The sequence below is a fragment of the Drosophila ficusphila genome, unplaced genomic scaffold (genome assembly GCF_018152265.1).
Source record: "Drosophila ficusphila isolate 14025-0441.05 unplaced genomic scaffold, ASM1815226v1 contig_470, whole genome shotgun sequence".
NCBI lineage: Eukaryota > Metazoa > Arthropoda > Insecta > Diptera > Drosophilidae > Drosophila > Drosophila ficusphila.
The window spans coordinates 4,353,224-4,359,689 of record NW_025064389.1 but is presented as its reverse complement, the minus strand read 5'-3'; positions in this window follow the sequence as shown (position 1 = coordinate 4,359,689).

The following is a 6,466-nucleotide window of genomic DNA, read 5'->3' as shown; positions in this document are numbered from 1 at the left end:
TCCAACTTCAACAGTCATCTTGACGTTCTCATGCCAAAAGTCATTTCTGTATGCGACGGGTGCGTTATCTTGGCCATATCATTGGCGATGGCGGAATCCGAACAGATCCTGATAAGGTCAAAGTAATTACCGAATTTCCTGTTCCTAAAAATTTACGAGGGTTAAGAACTTTTATGGGATTATGCGGCTGGTATCGCAAATTTGTACCAAATTTTGTCTCTCTCCCTTCTCCTTTAACCGATTTGATGACAACGAAACGAAAATTCTGTTTGACTCCTGAATCACTGAAAGCATTCAAAGCGCTGAAGAGTCGTCTTAGTGAAGCACCGGTATTGAGTAGCCCGGATTTTTCTAAGCCGTTCGCCATCCATTGTGATGCTAGCAAGACTGGTGTCGGTGCTGTCTTGGTACAATTATCTCAGGAAGGAGACGAACGTCCGATAGCTTTTATTTCGAAGAAACTAAATCGTGCGCAGAGGAACTATACCATGACCGAACAGGAGTGCTTAGCAGCTATAGTAGCCCTGAAGAATTTTAGAGCATACGTGAAAGGACACGAATTTACCATTATCACCGATCACGCATCGCTCAAGTGGCTCATGTCTAATCATGACCTTAGTTCTCGTTTAGCTCGGTGGGCATTATCTCTTCAAAGATTTCGATTTAAGATTGAGCATCGAAAAGGTTCTTTAAACATCGTTCCCGACTCCTTGTCTCGCGTTAACGAAGATGTAGTAGCAGCATTAGATTTTCGTGAAGGTTTGCTGGTTGATTTGAGTTCAGAGCACTTTAAATCTGTTGCGTATCAAGATTTGGTAGCAAAAGTTTCGGCAAATAAAGTAAATTTCCCTGACTTAAAAACAGAAGACGGCTATGTTTACAGAGAAGCAGAACATTTGACAGGTGAAAAGGTTCACGATGAATATGCCTGGAAGTTGTGGATAGGTACCGACAGAATTGATACCTGAAGTCCTCTTCCAAGCACATAACAGTCCATTGGCCTCCCATGGTGGCATCCATAAGACTATCGAGCGTGTACGAAGATATTATTTTTGGCCTCGTCTATTGCCTGACATCAAAGCATATATCAATGCTTGTGAGACATGTAAAACAACCAAATCACCAATTCAAGTTCTCAGACCGACTTTAGGAAAAACACCAATAACTTTTAGGCTTTTTCAACGAATTTTCATTGATTTTCTTGGTCCTTACCCTCGATCGAGAAGTGGAAACATAGGCATTTTTATTGTCCTCGATCATTTCTCTAAATTTGTATTTTTAAAACCTGTTAGAAAGATAAATGCTGATGTCGTAATAAAGTACCTTGAAGGCGAACTATTTATGACATTCGGTGTTCCAGAAACTGTCGTATCAGACAACGGGTCACAATTCCGTTCGCTAGCGTTTCAGAAACTTATGAAGCAGTACGAAATTTCACACACGCTAACAGCTGTTCACTCGCCTCAGGCCAACGCTTCTGAGCGCGTAAATCGTTCAGTCATTTCAGCTATTAGAGCGTACTTGCGTCCTGATCAAATAGACTGGGATGAGTATTTGAACAAGATATGTTGTGCTTTACGATCTTCTTTTCATTCAAGTATATGTACTACACCATACTATATGGCTTTTGGTCAGCATATGGTTACTTCAGGATCAACTTATGCTTTGTTAAGAAAATTGAATATGCTAGACGACCGCTCGCTATTGTTTAATAAACAGGATTCTTTCCAGATAATTCGCGAAGAAGCTAGTAAGCAAATGCAGAGAGCTCACGATCGTAACGAAAAGAGATACAACTTACGTTCAAGAGAAGTATCTTTTGTGGTAGGACAGGAGGTATTTTGACGCAACTTCAAGCAGAGTTGCTTTCAAACAGGCTACAACGCCAAATTTGGACCTTCCTTCGTAAAAGCCCATATCAAAAGAAAGATAGGTAATAATTGGTATCAGCCTACGGTATCTAGAATAAAATACCCTAGTCTGATTGTGGCAGGGGGTTTCGTAACGGCGCCTGTAGCGACCAGATAGTTTAGTTCGGCCTAGAAGCATGCTTTAAAATATATCTAAGCTCGGCTTAGTGTCTTAGCTAATTACACATATGCTTGATAAATCAGCTGTAACAGAGATGCAGTGGGAAGCTCGTCTTAGACATCTGGTGTTATCATCTGTGGCGAACTTCCGACCATACCCTAGCCTAACACTACCTATATTTGGTAAGGCTCTTTTCTGATTGACATCCGATATGAGCAGACGTGCCAATTTTTTTCTCAACGGCAACAAGGTTTTGTTTTAAATACTATATATTGAAATCGTGGAAAATAATAAGAGGAATAAGTGCAGCGAGCCTAGCTGAATAATATTTTTGTGTTTAATTTTGGAAAACTATTGAGATGTAAGTGGTGGAAGTAGATTTTTATCAATTCTAACCCCAGATTTTCTTTAGATATATATGATACTAGTAAACCCAGCGAACTCCGTTCCGCCACCAGATGGCGATAGTTTTAGGTAAAACTTCGTTTGGTGTTTAAAAGATAAAGAAATTTTTTTTTTGTTTTATATATGAAAAAGAAAAATTTTATTTCGATACCATTAAAACTTTGGCCATTTCCGAGTGTTTTGCAATATTACACGTTCGTTCCTCAATAATTTAAAGATTTAACGGTAATTTTAATGCTGAATGAGCCGTTTGGCATCCTTCTAACAATATGGCTGCTATTCCCAAAGAAGCAACTGCAACAGCTATGTTGGATCTCGCCCGAACAGTTGCTAAAGCTAATGACATGAGGAATGTCTTGTCAGTACCACCAGGGGCATCTAGGAAATATAAACCACAATTTTCTTCATCGATTGCCTTCATTTAAGTATTATAAACTTTCTTCTGTTGGGAATTCAACAGGGGTACATTCGCTTGAACTAATAAATTTAATTCCTGGTGATCATATTCACGTTCCCGTTCTAAATCTCGATTAAATGCCTCATTCATTTCACGATTTGGCGCTGGCATTCTAACCTGATTAATATATTACCGCACATGAGGTAACACATATATTATCTTCGATCAAGAGTAAAACCCGATAATGTATCTCCTCATTCATCAAATTGTTCACAATCAGGATGGCGACTTCGTCTATTGTTGGAGCATTAAATGTCCTTTCGTGTGTTCCAGATGGTCGTTTATCTGCTTTTATGACAACTTTATAGTCATCATTTGGCATGCGCTCTAAAGCACTCTTAAACAACCTGACCATCGCATGATGTTCATGAAGCAGACACTGCATGTCTTGAAGAATTGCTCGCTTCATCCCTTCATTGATCGCTAGACGTCGATCAAGTTGTTCTTCCATGTTGCCCATGAAATATATTTGTAAAAATTTTTTTTGTGTATCTTCGAAAGGTAGTAATGATCCAATTCGATGGTGAATCTGCCCTTGTATCTAAAATAAAGTAAGTTATTCTTTAACTATATTCTATGTAATACAAACAAAAAAAAAACCTTAAATGTCGGATTAAATCCTCGTTCTTCGATAATATCTGCCCCAAATGACGTCATTTGGAAACAACCATTGTATTTTCGGGTATTTGCAAGAAAGTGGCGTGATTCTTGTGTTTCACCACAAAGCAACGAATACAATGGCTCAGGTGGCGGAGTCAACAATGGCAATTTAACTTTACCATTAAAGCAGCATAATCCAGGCGTTTCTCCGGAAAACTTCAGTGCACCGCAATACTCGCAAACAACGTCCATTTGCCCAATGCAAACGCTAGGATGCAAGCTGTAATCAGTGATGCAATCGTATTGAAACGCTGCTCGATTCAAATCAGCACTTGATAAATTTCTTCTGCGTCGCAAATGATCTATTTCTTGACCTCTGTTGTAAGCTCGACGATTCTGCATTATCAACCGAGCCGTATTACGGATTGCCTCTCTTTGCTCTGCTGATTGAGAAGCACGAAGTCGACCCATACTAACGCGGTTCTGTTCACGTTCAATGTTTTGTTCTTCTTCAGACCTTCAATTTGCAGTATTTCGTAGTCTTCTTGCATTACGGCTTTGTCGGGAAAGATTCGATCGTCTTGGTCGCGGCATTATTAATTAAACTTCCCTTCACTTCAATTCACAAAAAGCACGAAAAACTTCACTTCACTTCAATTCACCAAAATCACAAATAACTTCAATTCACTTCAAAAAAATTGAGTTAAAATGCTATGGTAGTGTGTGCTTGTCAGTGTGATGAGGTAATAACTCAGTTTATATGCGATTTTTGGTATGTCGAACGGAATAAAAAGTACCCCAAGTCCTATTCCGGGCTCTAAGCTACCTTCCTACCAATTTTCAGCCAAATCTGTTCAGCCGTTCTTAAGTTATAAGTGGTGTAACTAACACAACTTGCTTTTATATATATAGATATATATTTCTCACGTGGCCATCAATATTGGCATCCGTGGGAGCACCCCTTCAAGACAGTGGGGGCATGATTGTATATCGTGCCCCAAATTAAATCGGAGTTAATGTGAAAAATGAGGGATTTAAACGGAATTCAAGTCAAAACAAGAAAGGAAGCTAGCTTCGGCAAGCCGAAGCTTATATACCCTTGCAGTCATCAAATATGTCGAACAAAACGCATAAAGGCTAGACAACATCGAAGCTAAGACGATATTTCTATTCATTTTCCATATTTTTGACTATAGATCATATGGGAGCTATACGATATAGTTGTCCTATTTTGATCAAATTTAACTCGTAATTCAAGAGTCGTAAGAACACTCTATATTCCAAAAATCATACTTGTCTGATGAAAAACAACGATGTTATCAATTTATTTCCATTAATTCTATATATAATTTTCGATCCCTCCTATGGCAGCTATATGATAGAGTTATCCGATTTTGATCAAATTTAATCCGAAATTCAATAACAGTTAGAAAACGCCATCTTAAAGAATTCAAGTCGATCTGATGAAAAACAATAGAGTGAGAATTTTTTATTTCATTCTCTTGTATTGGAGCTATCCGATATAGTCGGCCGATCCGGCCCATTCCGACTTATATACTGCGTGCAACAACTACACAACTTTTGGGAAAGTTTCAGCGAGATAGCTTTAAAACTGAGAGACTAGTTTACATAGAAACCGACAGGAGGACAGACGGACAGACGGACAGACGTACATACATATTTCGATTCTGCTCGTGATGCTGATCAAGAATATATATACTTTATGGGGTCTGAGGTGTCTCCTTCACTGCGTTGCAAACTTCTGACTGAAATTATAATACCCTTTTGCTCTTCAAGGGTATAAAGAGGAATTAAGGAAACAATTTGGAGAGAAGTTTAACCCTCTCTACCCATGCAGCGGCAGCAGCAAACCGATCATGGATAAAATCAGGAATACATAACCCGGAAATTTTTAAGCCCCGCTACTGCCGACTTTTGTTTTGTTAAGTGGAAATTTATAATATAAAAATTCGAAAGTTTGAAAATTTAAAGAAGAAAGAAGTGAAGAGAATTTAATGAAATGGAAACAGTGACACGGCGTTAAAATAAATATTTTTTAGTGATTTTCTAAAGTCCGAATGTATCGATATGAAACTTAATATATAAATTAAATTAAATTTTTAAAAGTTAATTAATCATGTGTAAAGTAATTTAACTTATACCTCGATTTCGTTACGAAATTTTACTCAACTTAAACAGAAAACGAAAGAAACGATAAATTAAATTTTTTTTTTTGTAAATTTAAATATAATTTTAAAAAAAATGCCAACTTATCAGAGAAGTAATAGTGAATATTAAATTTAAATTTTGGTTAAGTGAAAGTATCACAGTCGGTTCTCAGCAAAGTAATTATGTACGCCAAACAGGGTTCAAAGTAAAATAACTTTATCGAATAGTTTTGTCGCCCATGGCGAGCCCAATTTCACCCTTTACAGCTACCTGCCCGGGAGATCGATCTTTCGCCGCTGGAACAACGTATAAGCTGTGAGTTTATTTTTCTCATTATTGCATTTATATCTATTCCATTTATGTCTTACTAGCAAACCCGGCGAACTTTGTTCTGCCTTTTTTTGGAAAAAATTACAAAAATAATCAAAAACCTACATTAATATTTAATTTTTATTTCTGTATTTTGGTACATAGGCGTCGATCAAGTTGTTCTTCCATGTTTCATTGCTTAATGATACATCTGCTGAAGATTTCTCGAAGCAATTGCTGACTATCGGCAATGGTCAAGTACCTGTCGATGAATCGAGCGGATTAATATCATTTCGAAATAATTTTTGTAATTTTGTCTCATCAAAAAAGGAACTTATCAACAATGTATTTGCAAACATTATTTCTAACTACAAAAATAAGGAATGGTTGAGTGAGAGAGCCATTTTAGCGGCTAAGAATAAAGATGTTGATGACCTGAACTACATAATTCAAAATAAGATCATTGGAACAATGCATTCATTCAAATCTATTGAC